This window comes from Vanacampus margaritifer, chromosome 20, assembly GCF_051991255.1.
Source record: "Vanacampus margaritifer isolate UIUO_Vmar chromosome 20, RoL_Vmar_1.0, whole genome shotgun sequence".
Taxonomy (NCBI): Eukaryota; Metazoa; Chordata; class Actinopteri; order Syngnathiformes; family Syngnathidae; genus Vanacampus; species Vanacampus margaritifer.
The window spans coordinates 18,431,670-18,457,071 of NC_135451.1; the positions used below are offsets into that span (position 1 = coordinate 18,431,670).

At 48.2% G+C, this 25,402-nt stretch overlaps 1 protein-coding gene and 1 long non-coding RNA gene across 6 annotated transcripts in view; one reads left to right on the forward strand and one right to left on the reverse strand.

Moving 5' to 3' along the window:
- The first annotated feature begins 33 nt into the window (after positions 1–33).
- The window catches only part of LOC144040010 (RNA-binding Raly-like protein), a 56,576-nt gene continuing 31,207 nt past the window's right edge, over positions 34–25,402 (forward strand). For 4 of the 5 annotated variants that reach the window (XR_013289607.1, XM_077553742.1, XM_077553739.1 and 1 more), the window contains exon 1: positions 1,366–4,778. The gene's annotated coding sequence lies outside the window, so the exon portion shown is untranslated. Of the gene's footprint in view, positions 416–1,365; positions 4,779–25,402 lie in introns of those variants that run through there. The other variant, XM_077553738.1, reaches the window with a different exon arrangement.
- Positions 664–1,300, reverse strand: LOC144040017 (uncharacterized). Its single transcript, XR_013289609.1, has 2 exons — positions 965–1,300; positions 664–839 (listed from the first exon to the last, which is right to left on the reverse strand). It is a non-coding gene; the product is annotated as an uncharacterized LOC144040017 (long non-coding RNA).

Sequence of the window (25,402 nt, forward strand, 5' to 3'; positions counted from 1 at the left end):
GAAAAAAATGCAAACTTTCTTAACACGAGCCGTAAAGCTCACGTTTAATTTTGCAGGTTGTGAACCGGGAAGGATTCGCTATTTTTCTAATGTTAGATATTTCTAATTACACACGATATACAATATCATTAAAATAAATTATTTATTTTTATTATTTTGTGATATAATTCGAGAAACAGCAACAAGCTAGCACCTTGTAATTCATACGTAAAATCATGAGAGGGCAGCATATCGTCTTTTGCGACACGGAACGTTTGTTTGAGTTTTTTTTAATTTATTTTTTAATGAATGGCAATTTGGAGGCTGTTTTGTGTTTTGGACGATATCGAAGATTCTAGTTGAATGGGTATCGTTTCTATTCCTCTCAAACACAAGGAGCAAGTTGGAAATGTTTACCTGGAGGAGCGATGCTAAGGTAAATATTCCTTCCATATGATTTGACACGTTTAAACGCCACACAAGGTTGACGTTATGTTGGTTTATTTGAATTGTTTTGTTGAAATCAATTTTGGGCCATGAAATTCGTTTCCCAGCTGTGTAAGGCGGCCATGCTGTGGTTTGGCCACAAGGTGGTAGCAAAATCCAGAAAACGCTACTGCGGCTCGTCCGGTCCGACAAACATTTGACATTTATGAGTCGACCATGAAGACTGAAGCGTAAATATTGCATTACACGTTGATTTAGCTGCAGTTTATTAAGGGGAGTTGACATGTTTGCAATCGGAATCCAGCAGCAGGTCCAGGAAGTCCAAATGCAGCCACAGATTGGCTTGATTCGCCACAGGTGTTGTTTGTCATCAACTTCCTGGCAGGTAAAACCAGCTCGTTGAATGGACACAACTAGGAGACATGTTTGCACATTTATCCTTCATTTGTACTCACTCGTAAGACAATAAAGCAGACTAGTAGAAGGACTCGGGGACGTTTTGGGGAACCGATTTTCTGTTCTTTGCTGACAAACTCACCTGTTTGCTGTGTTGAGAGCTCCATTTTGGACAAAAGCAGTGCTTTGCAGCCATTTTATGACATTAAGGGGCAATTATAAATGATTGACAGGTTTTCACTATTTGTTTGTTCAATGTAGTCTTGGAGATTCAAATTGTTTTAAATGTACTGGAGCTCATTTTGAACCTCTCTCATCTTGTTGCTGCTGCTGAACGGGTCAAAGTGCGAGCAGCAAGACATGGAAGCCAGCATACGACAATCGCTTGGTTGTTTGTTTGCCGCATTTCTCATCGGCTCAACGTTTGATGAACGAATGTTGTCTGTCGGCTCACTCGTCAAAGCGGCAGACATTTGTCATGGCTCCGCTTCCATATGTGGCTTTATGAAAGGGGGTGGGTGGGCGGGGCTATACGTCCTTCGCTGCATCTGCGCCTAGCTCGGGCCGCCTGTCTGTTAAAATCACGTTTACAATCTCACAACCTCCACCCTGCCCCGGGTCACAAACATGTCGGCTTTCATATACACACACTTGACTGTTCCTCGTGCAAAATGACACACACAATCATTGAGAAAACTGAAAAAACGCAATCCAATTTGTAGAAGGTCGGATTTGTGACATCACCAATCAATTAGTTTAATGAAATGTCGGTCGCACTCGGATCAATAAGAAACTCGTGCAAAGAGAAGCGCACTGTCGTCTCGCAATGCTTTTGTACGTTTGGAACATTTGAAGACTTGTCTACGTTTAGATGATGACTATTTATAGACACATTGTCTCTATGTATCCATCCAAGGCGTTCTGGGTTTTGCAATCTATCGATCGCTCACTTGATGCCGTGCGGAGAAACTCTTTTGATTTGCCAGATGTGAAGGCGTGCTTGTGTTGCATTTTTCAACACGCAGGATCAATCGCTTAGAGAAGATCGTTTGATCGTGATGGAAATTGCAAGTGTTATTTATGCACTTGCTGACAATTGCGAGGGAAAATGGCGCTCAACTCGGTGAAAGGACGCGCTCCGTTTGGTGAAAAGCATTTGGACTTGGAATCCCACTCATTTGATTTGTGAGGATGATTTTGATTCCAAAATGTGGTTTGATTAACAATCTGCCTGTTTTGTATGTTTGTCAAACAATAGAAGACGGCGTTTGCTTTCACAAATACCACAAATGTTCGGAATTGTCAATTCTTAGCAACTCATGCAAGCACGACGGATGCATAGTTTAGCAGACAGGCAGCTTTATGAATAAAAAAAAGAAATCAAACAAAAAGAGCACGAATAAGGTGAGCAAAGAAAAGCTCCATCCTCATTTTGTTGACGTTTTCCAAATGACGGACATCATCTTCATTGCTTATTTCTGCTGACGTAGCACTTGCGCGTGTGCGTGTGTGCGCGTGGTGCGGTACCTTGTTGTGTGATTAACGAGCGCGCAAACGGAAAAGCGTGCTGCATTCCAATCAAGCGCAAGGACGCCAAGTGATGGAGGCCATGAAGAAGATGAGCCCGCACGCACGCACGCACGCACGCACGCACGCAAACCATCGTCAGGAAATTGAATGGACGCCGGTCTTATAGGAAATCCATGTGCACCGGCGTGAAATTTAACTGGGCTCCGTACGTGGAGTCCATCGTTTGAACACCGAAGAGCGATGCTTCATTTTTACGCGCCGCGCTAACGTACTCGGGTCGTCCTCATGTCTCGGACCATAAATGCTGTAAATAGTTTAAGAGAGCCGCAAGAAAAGAAAACAATCTGCGGGGTTAGCAGCCAACTCCGTTTCAAATCATGAATGCAGATTTCACAAAACGTCGAGCATTCCTCAACTGACATCGCATTCAACGATCAAGTCAATCAATGAGCTCCGTAACAAAATGTTATTGACTTTGATCAGCTTTTGAAAATGCAAAACTCAAAGTTGTTGTGCCGACTGTAAGAAGAAAGTGGTTTTTTTTGCCAGCAACTTCCCACCTTTCCATTTAGCCGGCGCATCGCTTGCCGTTTTCCCGGCCGCGCAATCGGCGTGTCGGCGTGAGGGATGCATTGGCAAAAGTGCGCGTGGGTCGAGGTGATGCATCTGCTGTCACTTTGTGCATTAGCGCGCTGACCTTTTCCCGGCCGCGCCGTTCCTGTTTTGCCAGCAAAAGATGGATAAGTCTGCCCACAAACGTGTCGCGGGCATCGCTCGTCCGGAAACGACGGACCGAATTGGCTCGCTAACTAAATAATGAACAGACCCCCCCCCCCCCCATTATGACAATTTGTCAAAATGGGTATGAGTTGAGGATCCAAATGGATTTCAGCCTTCGACTTTTGTATTGAAGTACAATTGAGCGTCTGGTAGTGCTTTGAAAACATCCAGCAACAAAAGCTGAAACAAAACATCAGCAAGTCATTTGGAATGCAAGCGAACGAGTGCGAAGTGAGGAAAAACGCCGCTTTTTTTTCTCTCTCTCTTTTTCTTGCGTGCGGCTGCGGCCGACAGAGCCGAGGCAAATGTGGACTGATGGCGCTGTCAGCGCCAACGTTGAATGCATTTCATATTTGATTCAGTTTGTTATTCACGCCGCCCACGCTTTGTGATGCCATTTGTCAGCGCCGTCGTCATCAATTCGTCCTCGTCGGCGCACAATTGGAGTCCAACGCGGATCGTCAACAAAGTCAAATGTAGACGATTACATGCCGCCTTCTTTAAAAGTCACAGCGAAAGGAAAAAGAGCCTTTTGGGGATTTTCTTCATTCACTCAGTTAGCAACAAATGCTAACGATTGGATTAAAGCCCGCGTGGCAACATTCGTCCTTCAATGTTTGCAAGTGAAGCTGGCGAACGTGCTTTGCTCAACTTGGCCGAGACTTTTCAGGATTGGTCTCTTTGCCAGGAAAGTCTCTGTTGCGACAAATAACATCACGACTGTTTGAGCCAACATGAGTGGCGTTTCCATCCAGCCGTTTTCATGCCAATTTTCAAGAAATGCAAAACCGAAATCTTTTTGCAATTAATGAAAGAAGCGAATATGAACGCAATTGCAGATGGAAAACGGCAAAGAAACGCTCCGTGGATCAAGAATGACAAAAGCAAACTCGTACGACGTCATCGCACGGCGCAGTCGCTTCCTGGTCGTCGTCGTCTTTTAATTAGCTTGTCGCTAAGGCTTTCAGCGCTAATCCAGCCAAATGAAAACAAAGTCGAGCCACAAGTTTCGTAAGCAAAAGAAGTTCACGTAATGCTTCGTGATACCTGCGTGCATTTCACCTCAAAACAAACAACTGCCGGCGGATCCAAAACAAAAGCAAGTGAAGTCGCCGGCTTCCATCCCACGCTTGTGCCTGCTTACGCGTTTGGGCATGCGGACCGCAGGCTGGCTCGGGTCCCGCTGAATTCCCAAGCGGGCACCAGCAGGCCTTTTGCCAGCGAACGTTGACGCTGATACGTTCGGAGGCCGCACGGTGTCAAGTAACACCGGGATGAAAGCGGCGGCGGCGCTCGCTCGACATCCGCGCGTGATCACACGCGGATGTCGTCGAGCGAGCGCCGTTTTGGGGGCGGCGGGGACGGAAAAACCCAATTCTTGAAAGGCTGCCAGAAACTCTGCGGATTTGGACGCAAACTCGAATCTTTGCGATGAATAATTGATGCCGCTCGCTCCTTTCATGCGTCGTTTAACTACTTTTTCACGCATACTTTCTTTTTTGTTTGTTACTCCCCGAGCCGAAGGCGTGCGAGAAACGTGACTCTCCAAGGACGAAGACGAGGAAGACGAGGAAGACGAGGAAGACGACGGCGTGATCCTCCTGGGCCCTTCAGATCATCTGCATGAGAATGTGTCGCAACAAGAGGTGAAGTGCATGATGGGAGGGCCGAGGGAATATGCCCGTCGTCACGCACGCACGCGCCCCAAATATCATTACTGCAAAAGCACAATTGCTTGTCCAATATTGAGAAACTTTATTATTGGATGACCGGGACACAACACACTCGATCGTATCCTCTTTTATTTTGTATCCATTGCTAGAGAAGTTCGCACTTTGAATTGAAAGTCAAGTAAATGGCAGATGCGGACAACACAGCAAGTGTGTATTTGTCAAAGCTTTGCCAACATTCTCTTTTTTGACCAATTTGCTCAAACTCTGTCAAACAACAGCCATGCAGTCGAAAATCCACTCGAGCAAAAATCAGTCAGCAAAAATCTCAAGCTCAAACGAGCAAACATCCAAACAAATGCAAACTTGTCACTTCAATCCAAATCAGCCGTTTCATTGGATTCGATTTTTATTTCCTTCTGCTTTCATTACATTTGATTAGTTGTTATTTTTTTCCAAAATGCTTCATCATTTTACTTTAACTCATTTGCTCCCAAAAACGTATGAATACGTTCCATTTTAAATCTGACCAGTGTCCCAAAGACGTATCTGTACGTTATTTTTATTTTTTTTAATGCTAGAGCATACAGAAGGCTTTGATGCAGCCTCTGAACTGAAGAGAATGCTTAAAGCATTGGTCGTTATTACAAAAACGGCCAGCAGGTGGCAGCAGAGTATAAGAGATCAGATCCCCAGTGTTTTCAACAGATTTGTGAATAATGATGAAACTTAGCTATATTCGAATGCTAATTGCTGCAAAACAAAAACGGATACAAAAACTTAAAAATTCCTGACGAAAGAAGAGACTCTCGTCTTTCTTTTGGTGGTTTTTTAGAGCAATAGAACACAATATTCTGTGGGACTTGCAAAATCAGTCCAAATCCAGTCAAACAGCCGGGAGCGAAAGGGGTTGCTTCAGTCATTGTATTAGTTTTCACTTTTGAAACATATGGAGTGTTTGTTGAGTGTAAGATAACATATTTTAAAAAATGGATTCATGCTGACAACATTTTTGTGTGTTTGTAAAAGTAGCAAATTTCGCATCAGGTTTTGTTCAAGGCTGCAAACGTTCACCAGCACATTTTGAACACGTTGAAGGAAAAAAAGCGTTGAAACCGTCCTTGAATCCTTGAAGGAATCCGGACCAATCCTGACATCCGCTACCTCTGAAAACGCCACATTCGTCCCGTCAGCGGCGAATATTGCGTCATCGGGTCAAGTCGAGTCTGATTGCCAAACGACCTTTTACGGACATCCGGCAACGCATTTCAAATGCGCTCATTTTTATGAGTTTCCTTCCTGGAGAGTTTGTTTTTATTTGGTTTCAGTTGGCAAAAAGTTAGTATTTATTCTCGTTGTCTTGTTTCTCATGACGTGCCGTCGTGGTTCTGTGCAGTCCAACGAGCTCTTTGCACAAATCCACGACTTCCTGAACTCAACAGCGCTCCTTCGTTTCCTGGACAAAGCGCTGAATCCGGCAAAAGAAGACCACCAGGATGTGCGCTCAACATCCGCAGCCCGCTTGGATTTTCTTTTTGTGATTGACGCGTAACCGACACGCTCGTTAGATGCCGCAGACGTACGTAATCAAGATGCGTTTAGTTTGAAAATGCAATCTGGTCCAGCGCCATCCATATTTGATGCGAGACCTTTTTTTCTTTTTTTCTTTTTTTCTTTTTTTCTTTCAAATCCCCAGAATAGTCGACACCCCCGTGGCATGCGTGCGTGCCGTTTGCAAGGTCGTGTTGAACCGACTGACAGATGAAGCGACCTTGGCATGCACACGTGCGCACGCGCCTACCTGGGGACACGTGCGCACACGCACACACACGCGCTCGTTTTGCCGTCTTGCGACTTTGTTTGTGCCGGCTTTTTAAAAACATTCCTAAGATAAACCTCAATCGTTAGTTTCTATCATTGATCGTGTTTTCGGCTTCTGTTCGGCGCGACGGACGACGCGTTTGCTAACAAATGCGCTCAAACTTCGGATGTTGTTCCACAAGCAAGCCCAGTCCATGTCATGGTCACGCACACACATTTCTGTTCTTGATGGCGGTGCTGTCGGTAACCATGGAAACCAGGCCGCGGTCGACTGGCGTCACGGCTCATTAGCGTCAACTTGCTGTCTTTTTTTCATCCTGGCCGCTGAAAAGACGACTCCCACGTCGAGCTTCTTGTTGTTGACTTCAACATGACGTCGAGTTTCCCTCGCCAAGCGACACGTTTGTTTTCAAGCAGCCTTGCTTTTAAAACGCACGCACTCAAATGTGGCGATAAGCGTTCTGCCAAAGCAGGCCCCAAATTGTTTGATTCAAAAGAAATCAAATAAATGAAACCCTAAACCAGAGTTCACCAATTCTGGTCCTCAAGGTCCGGAGTCCTGCAGATTTGAGATGTCTCCGCCTACCAACACACCTGATACTAAAGATCAGGATCGTTATCAGGCATGTTGATGAGCTGATTATGTACATCAGGTGTGCTAGTGGGCGGAAATATCTCAAACTGGCGAGACTTTGGACCCCGAGGACCAGAATTGGTGAACCCTGCCCTAAACCCCGTCCCTAAGCCTTACCTGAATCCCTAACCTCGCTCTCATCTAAATGTTAAATGGTGTCCCCAAAGTGCAATGGAGGGAAAGTGAGGCTCCTTCCGTCCTTCCTTCCTTTCTTCCTTCCGTCCGTCCGTCCTTCCTTCCGTCCTTCCTTCCGTCCTTCCGTCTGTCCGTCCGTCCGTCCTTCTGTCATTCCGTCTTTTCTTCCTTCCTTCCTTCCTTCCTTCCTTCCTTCCTTCCTTTCTTCCTTCCGTCCGTCCGTCCGTCCGTCCTTCCTTCCTTCCGTCGGTCCACCCACTGATGGAGAGACGCTTCTTTGAGGTCTTTTTGGACTGGCGCTGGACAAGCGGGGTCACGTTTACCCTCGCTGTCTGCCGCTGTTTGCCGAGGACGGTGTCAAGGAGATTTATGTCCCCCGTCCTGAAAGCGCCGGCGTGGCCTCGCCGTTTATCGGCAGGTGCTCCACGACGCCGCGCAAAGCGCACGCCATCGATCTCGGGCTGGTAATGAGCAAGCGGACAGTAATTTAAGGCCATAATTCTGACAGGCGTATTGATCGAGGTGGACCGGGGGGGGGGGGGGGGAGGCGCTGGCCCGGGGGGCCACAAATCACGGCGCAAGTGTTAAAGCAACGTCCTCTGCTGGGATAAATCAGAGAGCCGCTCGTTTGTCTCTGTCCTCCGTGTTGCCGCTCAGCACTTTTTGGCGCCGCCGTTTGATGGCCCGAGTCAAAGCCACTTCCTTCCCTCGCTTGCACTTCAAGCCACCGTAGTCGTCATTCTTTGCAGAGGATAAGGAATAGTTTTCTTGCATTCTTTTTCTGACAGTAGGAGTGGCAATAAAAATGCCAACAACTTTAAATTCAGTTATTATGACATATGTCGAAGTCATTGTTTTCTTTGTTTTATAATTCTTATCCATAGTTGAGATTGTAGCAAGCGGCAAAGACTGCTGGCTTGAACTGATGCGTGTGTGTGTGTATAAATGTGAAACGTTGCCTTCCCTCCAACTGTGGTTTGTCCACGGCCGCCGACTGAAGGCCGCCATCAGCTCCCATGACCACGTGTAATTAATGTGCCGCATTGTTTGCCGTGGCGTAAACGTGTCATTTAATGCGCCGCGCCACTTTTACGCCACATTAGCGCCGGCCAGCATCAAATCTCCTCTTTCTTTTATTCCCTCCTGCAGGAGTTTTGCGTCTTTACCTGCAGCAAAACTCATTTTGCTGGAAAATTGGCTTGAGCCTCGGAACTGCACCCCACCCCCAACCCCCCCCCCTCTGTTCCCCCTCAGCTCTTCCATCCTCTCCGCTTGCCGCTGTAATTTAGATGCTATTGTTGTGCCTTGAGCGCTAATCCAATTAGCTGTTGGAAGCTAATGGAGTTATCCGTCACGCTGGCACGTCACCTGCGCAGAGGCCACTCAGCGGAGAGGCCTGCCGCCGCTTACGTCGTGGCTTGGGGGGATTGACGGGAGCCGGTATGTCAATTGTTCACCCTAGAAAATAAACACTGAAGAGCTATCGTAGCGTACAGGCCAGTCCAACGCGCCTTCATCCTAGTGCCTCAACATACTACTGGAAGAGATGCAGCGTAAGTCATTCGTTTGCTCCCAAAAACATATAAAAATGTTCTATTTTAAATATTGCCCTGGTTCCCAAAAAGTATTTCGACATTTTTTATTTTTTTTTTTTGTCTGCTAGAGCACACAGAAGGCTTTGATGCATCCTCTGAACTGAAGAGAATGCTTAAAGCAATGGTAGATATTACAAAAAATGGCCAGCAGGTGGCCGCAGAGTATACGAGATCTACCACAGCCATTTTGTAACAAGCTCTTTTCTTCACTGTTTGAAACAGATTTGTGAATAGTGATGAAACTTAGCTATATTCTAATGCTAATTGCTGCAAAACGGAAACAGAAAGAAATATACTTTTTTCCTAATGAAAGAAGAGAATCGAATCTTTCCATGTTTTTACAGCCATAGAACACAATAATCAGTCATAATCCAGTAAAACAGCCGGGAGCGAAGAGTGTTGCTTCAGTCAAAATGTCTGCCAGTGAATGAGTTCAGAGAAAGCACAAAAGGCCGAGATCGTCTCCCGTTTCTTAACGGGCGCCGAAGGAATACTTTGAAAAATAAGCCGTTTCACACTCGGACACGCCCCCTGCCAAGTTAAGTCAAAATCAGACCCTAGCACCGTTCATCCGTCTTCTGAACTGCCCTTTCCTCACAAGGGGTGCTGGAGCCTATCCCAGCTGGCTTCGGGCAGCAGGCGGGGTACGCCCTCAATTGGTGGCCAGCCAATGGCAGGGCACGCAGAGACCAACAAGCATCCACGCTCGCAATCACACCTCGGGCCGATTGAGCGCTCAATGAACCTGCGCCGCGTGTCTTTGGGATGTGGGAGGAGACCGGCGCACGCGGAGAAAAGCCACACAGGCACGGGGAGAGCGTGCAAACTGCACCGAGGAAGGCTGAAGCCTGGACTGGCGCTCACGTGCCCCGAACACCAAGTGACAGGAAATGACATCAGATTGAACAGGAAGTCAAGTGGAGCGAGGAAGGAAACGTAAAAGCTGCTGCCTGCCACATTGTCGCCTGCCGCACGTTCATTATTTTGTCTTACTCGTGCCCTCAACCAATTCAATTATTCCCGCCCCCGTGCTTTTGATGCAAGGCACACGTTGGGCTGTTTACTCGGCCCCGCCGCCGTACCCGAGAGTGCTGATCAATGCCTCGCAGGCGGAACACTGGAAAACGTTTACGAGCTTTCGTATGCAGCCGAGCGAGCGAGCGAGCGAAGTCATGGATCCCCGGAGCTCGCTTAACTGTCGCGGGACCATATTGTTGTCCCCTTTTCATTGCCGGCTGCAGGCACTCCATTTCCACCAAATCACACCACCAGTTTGCTCGCAAGCCGGGATTTTTTTCATCTTTTTTTCACCTTCAATATACCGAAGAGCAAATTGACCGTCTCTTTCCTTGGCAAATGAAAGTTAAATGATGGATTTTTAATGTGCGGCCGGCGGTGCAACAGAAGCAATTTAAATGCAAATGGGACGCAAACGCTGCCCTGAGGTACGCCCACATTCACGCTCAAATCGAACGTGTCCATCATTTTCGTGCAGGTGAATCAAAAGTTCCACTTCTTATTACGTGACATGATGGCTGTCAAGACTCATATTTCATATTTGCGCATCTTGACAACTTGCGTTGATGTTGTTCATTTCCCAATCGTGAGCCTAAAAACGGATGATCGTCTCTGAGCGGCTTGCAAAGCATAACAAGGCCATCATTGATATGCAAGCTTTTACGCACTTCCAACATTAACCGCAGTGATTATTTTGGAGCGGCGGCAAAGGATCATTAACGAGCGCCGAAGCCGAGCACGACGCGTGATGGTAAACAGAAGAAGAAAAAGAAGGAAGGCGTCGGGGGGGCCAACGCGCAAGCAAGATTTCTCAGCCATCGGAACGTGTGACGACTTAACACTGGCAGTGAACTCGTCGCCTCCGCAGCGTGTTGCTGAATGTCGATGAGGACGTCCGCAGTTGTTCCCGGTGCGAATCATGTCAGATTAATGAAGTTGCTCAAACTACAAAGTCATGCGGGAATTGAAAACTAAAAGTTGTCCTTTCCATTGATCTTGGACCAGGCAGCAGAAACGGCGGCAAGTTGTATGCGATATCTTGCCATTGACTTGAATTTCACCACAATCTCCTCGTTATGATTTGATTGCTGCTTGATCGTAATTTGGCGCAAATGCCGCATGGTCGGGTTGCGTAGATGACATCGCATGCTGATAATTCTCAATTCCAAATTTGCGACTCCATTTTGGGGAGCTGGACCCCGTCGTGTCGCTGCTTCGATTCATTTTCCGACTTGACTTTGTGACTTTCATTTGACTTCATTGCACCAAAATGAGAACCTTTGCCTTCCCGCGAATGTTTTTGCTTTCGCATCATCTTCTGTTCCCACAATGCCGCGCTGCTAAAGGGCATTTTTTCCTTAAAAGTGCTGGAAATGTGAGTTGAAAAGCAGCAAATGCAACGCGGCTGCACAGCTTTATCGGCCATTTGGGTCCAAATGTCAGCCACGTTTCTCCCCCCCCCCCTTTGTTTCTTAAAAAAAAAGGACAAAAAAAAAGAGTGTTATCAGATGGCTTCCTATCGCGGTGACAGCAAAGCACGGAACAGGCGACTCCGAGGTAATTGCCGGCACTTGGGCAGGAGAGAGAAAAAAAAAAAGATGTCAGCGCTGCAGTGTTGTGAAATCAGCCGCAAAATCTCGCTGTTTATTAGAGAAACAGTTCACCGGGATGGACTTGCTCCCTTTACAAGATGTGAATATATTTTATGGGAGAGCATTCCGATGGCCTGGAATGCGGCAGATGGGAGGAAAGGAACAAGCCATAAATCATCTGCAAATGCATTACGGCAAAAACAAAACTGTAAAAAGCTACAGAGTTGGAGAAGCCTGGAGAGGATTATTGAAGGGATGCAGTTCTCCCTCTAGCCACTTGAGGCGCTGTTTGCAAAACGTTTGCGACACCTTCATATTCACAAAAAGTTGCACTTCTTGACTTGAATGTCACTTTTTTTAACATTCCGACATTATGAAACATTTTGGATTTTTTTCTCGCATTAATGTTGTCTTCACATTGTTTTTCTTTGAATATGAACATTTATCCTTTCAACAAACATTATTCTAGTAACATTATGTTACTTCTCATATTCTTGTAACATGACCACTTTCATGATTTGGAAATCATTTCTTGTCTCCTTATAACATTAGAACGTGTCCTTTTCTGACTTGGACTTTTTTCATATGATGTCCTTATTATTCTTTTAACATGACAACTTTTTTTTGTCATAACATTAGAGCATTTTTCATTTGTACACAGACGTTGCCTACCTAACATTAGCACTTGCACATTTTAACTTTACTCTTGAAGAATTGCAAATGTTTTTCATTTTTTCCAGGATGACAAGAATAATTTCTTCTTGCAGCGTTATGATCTTGTTTCTCTTTTTTTTTCATGTCATAGTTCCACTTTTCACTACATGAAAAGGTTCTTTGTCAATGTTTTTTCGCTCTTCTTTGAGAGCTGCAAGGCCCTTTTGGATCTTGTGGTCTTCATCCTCTACTTTCTTCCCTTCTTTAAGCGCATATTAACGTTTTAAAAAACCCGCATGTGTAATCAAGGCTGTCAGGAAGCGTGCAGCGGCACGCGGCACACTTGCGACATGTCCTCATTCCTTCATCTGCACTTTAAGACGATCTTATTTGCTTGAACCAGCAGCACTTGGGCACAAATAATAAGAATGACAAAATAGGAGCGGACGGGAATTTTGACGTCAGCTGCAGCAGCGCCGACACTTGAGTGCAAATATTCGTCTTTCCGCAACTGCATCGACGCTCTTTGAAAAGTTGTCATTAAAAATCCTTGCATGTGCCACATTGGATTTCTCTCTCGGCGGGGAGTGAAAATTGCTGGAAAGCCGAGCAAAAAAAAAAAGATGAAAAGCGCCACCATGTCGTCACGTCACATGTGGAAGCAGGTGAGGCGGTTGCCGTGGCGCCCGCAGCCGACGCTTGTCACGCCGCCCCACATTGGCCGCCGCCCTCATCCTTCATCTGTTCTTTTATTTATCTCTTCCTCACAATATTGTACAAACAAAATACGTTGACCGGTCAAAATTCAATGACAAATGAACCACAAAAAAGCCCAACAGATGATATAAAAGATGCAGACCGTTCATTTCCATGAGTCGAGGTGCAAATGTTTCCCCGTTAAAGCCTTGACGTTTTATGTGCCGGCAAATGCCTCGTGCAGCGTTCCTTGAACTGGGCAACATTTTCATCCACGTTCACAACAATCGCAATCAGTCGATCCAAAATGAAATCAAAACCTCAAACCCGGTTGGCTCTTCCGCCAAGATTTCCAAAAGGCACAAAATGTAAGAAGTCAACAGAAAGTCAAATGCCAGAAAAAATGCTCAAGTAACACAGATCTAAAAAAAAAAAAAAAAAATCCAAAAAGTATTCGTGTCTTTGATTACTTCTTCGCAACAAATGAAGAATGAAAGGCTTTTGTGTGTGCGCTACGATGGAAGGTCGCCGCCGTTCTCAAGTCCTGATTAGCACGACTGCTGATTTTCATATTTTCTTTGTCTTCTCTTTAATTATTCAGCGCGACGCCGAGACGTAATGAGTTCCCCCGTCCGTTATTAATGGGCCACGCCAGCGCTTGTTTACCCGACGCGTGCATGTGAAGATGAAGTTCTTCACCTTTTCACTCACGCAGACTTCTTTAAAAAAAAAAAAAAAAAAAGCTAAAAGTTCAGTGGCCTCTTTCTTGTGCTCAAAAACATTTTACTTTCAAACTCTTGGCGCCTCGTTGCCCAATTTCAGTCTTGGTGAAACTTTCCTTTGAGTTTTTTTTCTTCATCAGCGGCTGTCCTTGTCGCCTCCGCATTTGTGTGTGCGTGTCGCTTCTTCCTTCTTCTTGAATGGCTTACTTTTGAAATGGGGACGTTTGTTCCTTCCACTAATTGCAACAATAAGCAGGTGCGATTTCACCTTCATTTGTCTTCGGTTGCACTTTCAAGGTCCGCGTAATGCCGGGTCACGAAGGCTCAACTGCGGCAATCCGAGATAAGAGAAATGTTGCCTTGGCGACGTGGGACGGACCCCAACACACAATGGGAGTAAATTGCAGCAATGGGACCCGGCCGACCCGCAGCAGGCAGCAGGCAGCAGGCGTGGCTTGGAAGGCGTCCGGACGCTGCAGGGAAGCGCTGAAGAAAGACGCAGTGACCGGCGCCGCAGCTCACGTCCGCTCTCGAAGGCCTCTTGGGAACAAATGCATTGACCGGGCTTTGACAAACCCAAACAAATATGTTTGTTAGGCGTCTTCATCCTGAAGGAATTGATTGCCGTCATGCGTACTGGGCCGTACTGGGCCGTACTGGGCCGAACCCCCAAATATTGGCTGTCTAGCACTTTGTGGAATTCTTTCAAGATTCCGTCCCACAAACCACGTCCGCTTCCTAACGAGCCAGTTTCGTGTGAGGCGCGTCCATCATGAGTTGAACCGCCCCCAAAAAAATCATCAACCCAGAACCAAAAAGGCACTGAGAGTATTTCCAGGGCTGCTTCAAAGACAAGTTTGTCTTTGAGATTTTGTCCAGACCCAAACTTGAGTCATGTTTGTGTTTTTATCGCTGCATGTGAGCGGACAACGATAGCCAAGTTTGAGGACGCAACTTCTCCAAACATAACGGAAGCCGGCCATTTTGTTTGGAGAGGCCATTTTTGTCACCTCCACGACAAGAATATCTTGGACGAATGTTGTCGCCATTTTGTCCATTCATCCGTCCATCCGTTTTCTGAAGCGCTTGCTAGCAACTTGTAGCCTACACTAGACCGATAAGAGATTTTGTCCTTGCGTGAAGACTTGCCATGTTCAAAACTCCAAAAAGACAATTCCAGGTCAGGTGACGACGAGGCTTGCTTGCAGCTTGAATAATCCTTGTTGTTGTTCATCAGCCAAGACGCACGCCCCCAAAAGTCTTTACGACATCATCAATGTTTGATCGCAATCCGCAACGTATGAGACGGGTTTGGATTGAGCAGCGTTATTCTTGTTGCAAAATGTCCCGCGGCCGTGCGATTTGCTGTTAAATATTTCAAGCATAAAACAACAAACATTGCGCCGCAGCCGCTTCCATTATGGAAGCTTCCCTGGGCAAGAAAGCCAATTAAGACGCAAGCTTGGCATCCATTTTCTCTGTGAGTGCTTCGTCAAGACGCCGGCGTGGTGCGACTCGTCCGGGCGTCGCACCAACGGAGCTCTTTTTGCTCGTTTCAAATGCAAAAAGCACTGATTTGCATTCCCGTTTACCACAAGTTACATTTTGGATGGATCGGATATTGCCGCGCCGTTGTGGCGAGACGGCTCGGCTTCTTTCATTTGTGGATTCGTTGCCGGAAAGGACGTGACGGTCGGTCACTGATGTTGGACCGAGGCCTGCCCCCCCCCCCCCCCCCAAGCTTGTTAGTTTTCAAGGCTTCATTAAGACGGGCGAAAGTTGCACGTTCCCCGATTAAGGTTATCCTCACACCGTCAGACCACGTCTGGCTCAAGGGCACTCTCACCGCCGCCGCCCTGAGCCCATTGCTCAACCTCAACCTTGACGGGCTCCGACTGCCCCTGATGCGGGTGCGGGTTTTGGCCGAATGCCTGGAGAAGTGATTCACGTGCTCAAGTGGCCGGCGCCACCGCAGGCCAGAAAGCGCTCTCGCTTGCCTTTGGCTTCTACTTGTTAGACGTCATGTATGGCAGCGGTGGCCCCATTGCGTCCTCTGTGTCCGTCCGTCCGTCCGTCCGTCTCTTCCCACGGGACAAGCAGATGTAATGGAATGGAAATGGCAGGGAAATGGGAGTCCGCAAGGCGTGCGGCACATGACTTTTAGGGCCTGCCAATTCAATGTGGGCGTTTTTGTGGGTGACTCAGCAAGCCAATGAGTGGTTTGCAGGTCTGAGGTTGAGAGTCCAAATCCGTCCCCATGTTTCCATTTTTTTCCCATGTCCTCATGTAGTCGGTGGTCACCTCGTCGGGCTCGTCTCGCCATCTGAATGGCCACGCCCTTTAGGAAGCAGGAAGTGCTTCATCTCATGCCAAACGGCCGAAGGATTTCCTCTTGACAATATTGAGCAGCTTTGCAGTCATTGACGTTCCTCGCTCATTGATCCGTTGCATCACAGCCATTAAGGCGCGACTACGCGGCCGCTGAAGCGCCGCCTTCGCTCTGCACGACAACTTCCGCTTGGTCTCGGCCCTTTAAGGGAGCAGCGTCGCTCCTGCGGAAGAAAATGCAGATTTACAGCTCTTTCAATTAGCTGCGAGCTTCCAATATCCCAGCCGGGGAGCGGCGCCATAAATCAAACGGAATTACAAAGCAGACGGCGTGCCAAGACGCAACGCGCAAATGCTTGATGCGCACACACCATCCATTCCTCTGTGCGCTTTAATTCCCGCATCCATCAGCGCGCCGCTTGATTGGCCACAATGAGCGCCTTTTCGTCGGCGAACGCCGGCCTAAGTCGTTCATTTGCTCCAATTAAAGCGGCGGAAAGACAATTTGCGGCTGGCGCGCTCGCTCTTTCAAACAGCTGCGTTATTAGTTGCTGATTACGTTTGTTTGGGAGCGACTCTTCATTTGCATTTGTGAAGCCCGCCGCCATTGTCGGCGCATCCAGAGGACGCATCCACAGCCGGCAGACGGCTCGCTATTCAGCGTTTATCCAAAGACGGCAACTCCCAGGTCTTGGCCTCCGCTCGTTAGCGGCAACTATGGCAGCACCTGGAATGCCGTCAACAAACGGGCGCAACAAAAAGGCCGGCGCAACAAAAAGGCCGGCGCAACAAAAAGGCCGGCGCCGCAGGCGTAATCCCGCCAAGCTCCGGCACAATCTTTTGTAAATAGCCCGTGTTGAGATTCTATTTGCGACTGTAGCGCTCGCCAGCTTGTTGCTGCTGGCCAAATGATCGCAATCCTTCAAGAAGACGTCGCGGGCCTCGACAGACTGAAGGTTCTCTCGGGGCGACTCCATCGGGAAATTGCTTTCCTCCGCTCGCGTCTCCTCACATTCGTTTGTGCAGACGAGGCGCCGGCGCACATCATTTGCTTTTGTTTTTGCTCGCTAAAGTGAGCAATGAGTCACGTAAGCAGCGGCGTGTCGGGAAGCATCTGGACCGGAACAGCGTTGAATCAAAGAAAGAGTTTGCGTCGGCTCCCGACGGGGAACAAAGTAAGCCGGCGTTATTGAAAATAGTTTGAGAAGAATGAAAAGAGTTGTTCTTGAGGCCGACGCCTTCGTGAGGCTCACCCACGCCAACATCGCTCTCGTCCAGCGCCAACAAAACCTTGGGTGTCGAGTCGGCGAGAAAATGGCTGCAATGATCAGCTTTCGTCTCTCGGAGTTGGAAACGTCAAATGTCAGCCCAAAAGATCTCGCGTCAGCTCTTTGACTGCACGACTTCCTCGAGTTAAAGCCCCGCCTGTTTGTGGTCATTCACGAATTCCCCCGTTGGTGTGCGTGTTTTTTGTGGCCATTTTGACTGAAGCAACCCCTTTCGCTCCCGGCTGTCTTACTGGATATTGACTGATTTTGCAAGACCCACAGAATATTGGGTTCTATTGCTCTAAAAACATGGAACCTACCAAAAGAAAGATGAGAGAAAGAGTCTCTTCTTTCATCAAGAAAAAAGTACATTCCCATCTGGATCCATTTGCAGCAATTAGCATTCAAATATAGCTAAGTTCCATTATTTACAAATCTGTTTAAAAGAAAGAGTTTGTTGCAACATGGCCCTGGTTGATCTCTTATACTCTGCTGCCACCCGCTGGCCGTTTTTTAAATAACTACCATTGCTTTAAGCATTCAGTTCAGAGGCTGCATCCAAGTCTTCTAGCATGAAAAAACGTGTAAATACGTGTTTGGGAGCATGACCATATTTAAAATAGAACGTATTTCTATGTTTTTGGGAGCAAATGAGTTAATAAACAACCCTTGTAAGGTCAAAATTGGTGAGGAATCCGTCCATCCTTAGAAGTTGAGGGACCCATCAAGGAAATGCGTTTGAATGTTTCCCACCGTTGTTTGACGGCACGTCTTCTCCGAGTGAAGCCAACCACCACATTGTCACCATTCATGTTTTTTTTTTCCCTTCTGGAACCTTAACATCATCTATTTGCATCTCTCTGCACATTTTTGCTCTTTTTCTGTGAGCCCAATCTTTTATCCTTTGATACTAAACTACGGCTACCTTCAAATTGGCGAGGAATCCAGTTTTTCACGTCTTTTCTTGATGTTGAGGAATTCATTCCAAAACGGCTTCGGTCTGCTTGCAAATGTGAATGCGATGTTTCTTTGTTTGCAAAGCGCAAGTGCAGCTTTAGCAGTCATTGCACTTGTCATCATCTGCGCCGGCGACAGACACGGCGGCACAATGACGGTCAAAATGTGTCAAAACAACGAGTCAGTCAGCGTTACGGAAACCACAATAAGCGGCCGCCGTTGTTTTGCCGTGCCTTATTCATGCTGGGTTCCCGCTCATCCGTCACCGCTAGCGAACGCCGCCGCCGCTCCCTCGGGACCCCCGCTGTGTAAGCCTTAAACGCCGCTGCTTAACGGTCCGGTTAAAGACGTTCCCTGGCAAACAGGATAAGCTGAGGCACGCAGGTGAGCTCGACGGCAAATGCTCGAGTGAGACAAATCATTGGCCCAAAAATGACTTCCCCTTTCCAAGGGACGCCGCCGCCGCCGCCGCCGCCGCCATACAGTGTGAAATTGATTTCTAGCAAGTGAATCAGGAGCTCATCTGGCCTGGCAAAAACAAGATGGCTGCTTTCCAGGAAAATCGCCTCGTTGGAAATGTCTGATCTCGCTCCGGGAAGCTCTTTGATGACGTTGGAGAGGCGAGCAGGCTTGATTGGACGCCCGCTCGCCTGATAATTTGCCGTCTTTCAAGTCGGCTTCAGTCCATGTTGGTGTCATGCCTTCATTCGTCTTCTTCTCGGCGCAGCTCACAAAACGCCGTCTTCGACGCTTCGGGCCATTCGGAGCCCGACGGGCTTCTTCTTCGTCTGCATTTAATCGGCCGTCATCGGATTGCAAGGCCAGCGGGCCGCTTGCTGAAGTTGGCAAGCGGCCCGCTGGAGCCGTTTGGAACTTTTTGTTGGGAGGCGGCGGCAAAAACTGCCACGCCCGAATGAGGGGGCCGGACTCAATTCAGGTGTCGTGCAGCCACCGACTGACTCATTGATTGTTTTGGCCATTTCCACGCACGTCTCGTGCGTACATCCGCTTTTTTGAGGCTGAACAAATGCAGACCGTCAACAAGTCGGTGTTGCACGACGCGGACGTAGTCGCAGCCCTGCCGGCTGATACGTGCTCATGTTTTATTCAGGAGTAGAAAGGTAGTGAGTGTAGGCCACACACACACACACACACGCACACGCACACGCACACGCACACGCACGCACACACACACACACACACACACACACACACTCACACACACACACACGAGTCAGCTATCGCGTTTCTCAGCGCCGGTTTTAAAACGCTCCTCCTCATCCAAGCCTGGTCGGGTCCTGATAACGGAGACGCCACCTAGGGGGGCCGGCGCGCGACACCACCGGGGGCCGTCATAACACCGACAAGGGGGGGGGGGGGGGGGGGCAGTCGAGACGCCGTAGTGGACATGCGAGATTGAGATGTTTCTGCACGCGTTTGTCTGCTTTTTGTGCGCATGCGATTCTCTTGCTCAACATTGCGGACTCAAACGGAGGCAGACATTTTGCCTCAAATAAAGCCAATATCTGCATGCATTTTGTTTCTTGTTGGTGTCATGAATTGCCATAGTCTCGTCTAATTGCAAAGTAGTGCTTTGCTGCCATCTTGTGGCATCTATAGGCATTGATTGCCCTTCTTCTTCCTGGGGGCGGCTGTCAATTATTTATGGGTTTGTTTCGTTTCAGGGCAGAGCTCGGTTCTTGTCTCCTGCAAATTACATTTTGTGTTTTTGTTGTGCGACTTTCAGACAAACGTGTTTACATTTTATTATTATTTTTTTTAATACAACTACCTCTTCTTTGTTGATGTGAAGTAATGCTTCAAATCACCGTAAGTAAATCTAATTTTAAAGTTACTCCACTGGGCTTTATATATTTGTGACAAATTTGCAGCTGGAAAAGAAAATGTGTCATTCGTAGCTCTTCTTGTTCTTCTTCTTTGTGTCTTCCAAAATGTTTTGGACACAGCGCCACCCCGTCAGTGTGGCGTAATAGTGTAATTGCAGTGAAAATGACAATTTCCAAAAATGAGGCTTAGGCATCAGGATAGCTTTTTTTCCCCTCCATCTTTCCAGATGTGCTTTTTTGCTTTGAAGTCGGTGGCACGCCATCCGAGTGCACAGCAAGGCGCCGTCTTGGCTCGCAAACGGGGACGGCGCACACATGGCTGAGTCTCATTGTTCATTTGGTGTTGCAGTCACGCCACCAGAGCGGCACCGGAGGCTCTCGCTGACCGCTGATGACTGGAGGGCTCGCGCACGCACGCACGCACGCACGCACGCGCGCACGCACGCACACTCGCACGCTTCAATCATGCGACACGGCCGGGTGAGAATATCCCCCAAAATGGGACACTTGGCCCCCGCGGCAACAAGTGCACCGCTTGCTTATTTGGCAGCACATTTTCCACAGCGCGCATGACTTTTTCTGTGGCTTTCCCAGGGCGTGTATGTGCCGGTCAAACCCGGGGAGCTGTTTTTGTTCGGCTTCTATAATTGTGAGGTGATCGTGGTGCTGTTAATTAAGAGGTAGATGAAGTCAGCAAATGTAGCGCGGGTCGTCACCGGGCCCGCCTTTTGCCACATGAGCCCGGACGGCACTTCCTGTTTGAGCAGCAGCGCCGCCCACGACTTGCACTTGACCTTGACGGGCAAATATTGTCCAAATATATCCGGCTAATGTGTTTGATCGGTCCCGAAAGCATCCGCTAATGGCTTTTTCCTAATATGAGGGAGCATATGTTGAGAGAGATAACTCTGTTTGGCAGGATGGTCATTTGGAATCTTTGGTGCTGAGGGCAGAATTAGCCCACTGGGTCGTCCCACAACCATCTGGCATTAGCGCGCACACGCACACGCACGAGGTTAGGCTGCCTTATTAGGCCACAAATCTTTTAAGTGTGAGGCCAAGAAAGAACAATATTCCAAGATGCACCCTGAGATGACATTCAGTCGTTGCTTCCCGTGCTTTTGATAGCAAAAGCGTGGCTAGGAGCTAGCTAGCTAGCAGCGCAACTGGGAAAAGTACTCAGACGGTCATGAAAAAGAACAACAACAAAATGAATCGAGCAACAGCTTGTGACCTCATGAATTGAGTTGAGGCACTCTTAAGTCAAGGTAGCAGCGAATGCCAGCGGAGGTTGCAAATGTAGGTCAGCGCATCTGACGGCGTTTAGGCAAGCAGAGAAAAGCCGCCGCCGAGCTTCATCTCTTCCAAAGCGCCGCGTCATGTTTCCGAAGGCCGTTCCAGTTGACGGATCGCCCGCCGAACATCGGCCCGAGCTAATCGTTGTTTTCCGCGGCGCAGACAACCGACGGCTTCATTTGCCCAGGGAGGCGTGAAAGCGAGATTAGCGGCCGGCGACCACAAAACAAATGGGACACGTCGCCCGGCTTTGGAGATTCTCAAGACGTCCCTCCGTTGTCCGCCCGCTCAACGTCATTTGCAAGGCTTATTAGCTCCTTTTTGTGCCCGTGTGCGCTTTAGCCACACGAAGAAGCTCGCGTCGGCAAAAAGTGCTTCACAAAACACGCAAGAAGCCACAAGGCCGTTTTTGGGTCTTCCGATAAATGAGTCGCCCGAAGACGGCTGGGATAGGCTCCAGCACGCCCGCGACCCTCGTGAGGAGAAGCGCCTCACGTGATGGATGCTAGTTTGAGGCAACATTTGTTGAGCTCAAGTTGTAGCGGGACGCTCAACTAGTAGAAGAAGCTTCATTGGCTAGAAAAGCTGCTACTAACTACTTGACATCCGGTGTTAACTAGCAATGTAACACAACTGGTGTGCTTGACAATCAACGTAGTTCATGGAGAGGCTCAAACCTTATCGAACGCTACGACTAGCATGATCGGCTCCTACTTTGTCTCGTAGATGCATTTACGGACCAATGAAATCCTCGTTCCGTAATACGCAAGTCGGTGAGCCTGTTGAGACGCTCGTCCGCTTATTTGGACACAGCAAACGCTAACTTTGGTAGTAGCAACTACGACTAACTACTTATCGACGGGAGCTACCAAGTAGAGTTATCAACTAAGTCATGAGATGGAGAATATAACGAGGGCAGAGAGAGGCTCATTTAGCTTGAGAATGCTTGCGCCGTGATTAGCTGCTACGAACTTGGAGAGAATTGATGCATGAATACTTGAAATCAATAAACTGCTAAGTTTACGATAGAAGCCAAGTTGAGGAGAAATGAACTAGTGAGTTGAACAAGTAACACTCTGATCCGCACGGTAACTATCTTGCAGATTTCCGTGACAATTTGGCAACCGCTAGCGTGTGAAATCTGAGCCGACAACGAGGTCAGAATCGTTTGCCGATTGTGATCGACTGATGAAAGACATCATCGAGTCTTCCGCGTGTTTGTTGAGAAAACGCTTGCGTACGTTTCAAGGCTTTGGCTCGCATGCCAGGGAGTCTCGGGTCTCCGCAGCCAAATGTCGGCAGCCGCTATTCGGCGTCACTCTCGTAGCGCCTGAAATATGACGAGGGCGACCTTCAGGAAAACGCGCCAGAGAAAAGAACGCATCGACTCGTCGGTGGCGGCCGACGATGTGCGGCCCAAAACCACCTTTTGTCTACGCTTACTTCAGCAGGAGCCGGCGAAGCTCATCGGCCGTTTGTCATCGCCGCACTCGGACTTTGTTGGGGCCGACGTCGTTGTCGTCGGCGGACTTCTCGACGTCGCCGGCGGACTTCTCGACGTCGCCCGTCCTCGTTGTTGACACTTGATTGACGCGGCCGTCGTCGCTTATGCCGAGTTGACCACGTTTGGCAGGAAGCGCCGAGAAAAGAATCCAAAGTGCCACTTGGCCTTTCTTTTTCCCGATTGTCGTCTTTGTGGCGACCTCGCACTCGTTTCTCTCGTTCAAAACAAGAGAAAATCACAGAGTGCCTGTTATTGATTGAATTTGTTGTTTTTCCTTTCAGCGTCTCATCAGCGCAACAATTCATGTGCCACTTGACGACCGATTACAAACTCTCACGATCAAAACAAAAAGCATCCAAGGAGTTAAACATTCCTTTCATTTGCAGCTGCAGTGTTCGCAGCGGCAACACGTTTTCTCCCGCCGCCTCATGATTGCAATTTGTTTTGTTGCTTAAGTTGAAAAGAAATCACGGAAGCCACATGCTGCTTCATCAAGGCTTTATTATCTGAACTCACATTGAAGCCTCCGCAATTCTCGTGTCCATCATTTGCTGCTCACTCACTACAGAATTGAAAGAAAAAAAGAAAAAAAGGCTTACATGGAAGTTAACACGTAAAATAAAAGTACACCAAAATAGCAACATTTTAAATAAAGCAACTTTTTTTGGGTGGAAATCTCGTAACTTCAAGTATTACAATTAAATGCAAGATGTGCAGTATATTATAAAAATAAAAATAAAAGTGTTCTATTGCTGTGAATGTTCAAGAATAAGCTTTCAATTCAGGGACATTTTTAATTAGTTAGAAATTAATTTGAACTTCACCTCACTTAAATCAATTGTTTTATATGCTACAAATGAAAAGATTCAAACAAATAAAACAACATTTTCGTCCTGTTTTAAGTCATGACATCTTTTAGCACTTCCTAATTTGCTGGGAAAGGAAAACAAAAGAAGTGATTTGCATCCCGCTACCTGCGGACTTAATTGTGGGCGTGCTCACGCACTCACTTATCTTCTGGAGACGCACGTCCGGGTCCGAGCTTTCCGTCCGGTGGCCAATTAGCAGCAAGTTGTGCTGGCGGGCGGCGCCGAGCGAGCGTCCGCGTGCGCCAGCAGATTGCGTGGCTGACATTTGACGGACTTGCTGCTTGTCCTTTACCTCAGACAGCTCGCCGTCGCCGTCGCCGTCGCCGTCGTCGGCGCCGCCGCCGGCCTTTTAGGTTTCCGTGGCAACAGACGGAAGGAGCGATTCTCAGGGTCGACTCATTCATTTGATTTGGCCGGCATTAATAAAGCGTCAAGTCCACGCGGCGGCAAAAGAGGAGGCGGCCGCTTGGGAGTCAAAATCTGCAGACGCTTCTTGTCACACTTTCGGCGGCCACAAGAACATTCTGATGAATATCAGGTTTGCACCCGTTCTCAGCGGGCGGCCATTTTGCCACTTGCTGCCGACCTACAGTAAAGTGACATCCCAGTCGCTCATGTATGGCCAGCGGCGGCTCGTGTGCGTGTGGAAATGTCTTCAAGTAAGGCTCGTTAAGCAAGTGGCAACGTAAGATGGCGGCCGCGCGTTCAAGTCCGTCTGGCCGACGTTCCTTGTGAAAGTTGCGTTCAAAGGAGGTCGGCTTCCACACGCGCTCATAACAAGCATCACGTTTTTACAAAACGCCAAAGAGAGAATATTTGCGTGTTTATCAAAACTCAAATCTTGAGAACATTTGGGTTCTCGTCTGCGTGTGAACGTCGTCGTCGCCGTCTGACCATCCAACGTTGCGTCCGTCGGACGTCAGCCGTTGGACGTCATCGCAAAATAAATTGCCAGCTCGTCTTCCGTGACGTTTGTGAGACAAATCTGCGTTCAAATCCAATGGGAGTCTTTGATGTTCTGTTGGCGATGGTGACAATTTCTATTTTGCGCCTCCATCGCGTGAACGCTCGTCAGCTGGCCGCGTGCGTGCGTGCGTGCGTGCGTGCGTGCGTGCGTGCGCGCGCAGCCCACAATGTTGAGAAATTTGCTGCAGAATAAATGCCAGACGATGCCGCGTTTTTGAGGTGATCCACGTCCTCCTCCTGCTTCCAAACTTGTGAATAAAAGATGAAGAATGTGAGCGCGTGAATTGTGGCTTGCGTGCAACGAAGGCTCGTCTGCGTCAAGGTGACGACTGCGTTGGGATTGTTTGCGTGCGGCGGCGATGGTGGCGGCCTCCGTTTTATGATTTGGAATCGTGAAAGCGCACGCTCTTCAGTTCCACTCCAGCCCCGCCTTTGCGTTGGGGAAGTGTTTTCAAATAGCACATTGTGAGGGTCATTTCCCAGGCGGTCTAAGACACACACGCGTACGCACGCACGCACGCACGCACGCACGCACGCACGCACGGCCTGTGTCCATGCGTGCTTACATGCTTTTGCGCTTTATTTGTCTTTGTGCCGAGCCAACGCGCGCTTCTCCTCCCGTCCGCCACCTGCCGCGTCTCTTGACTGCTCGTGATGAAGGCCACCTGCTGTTCTCAGCCGATACCGCCATCTTCTGCC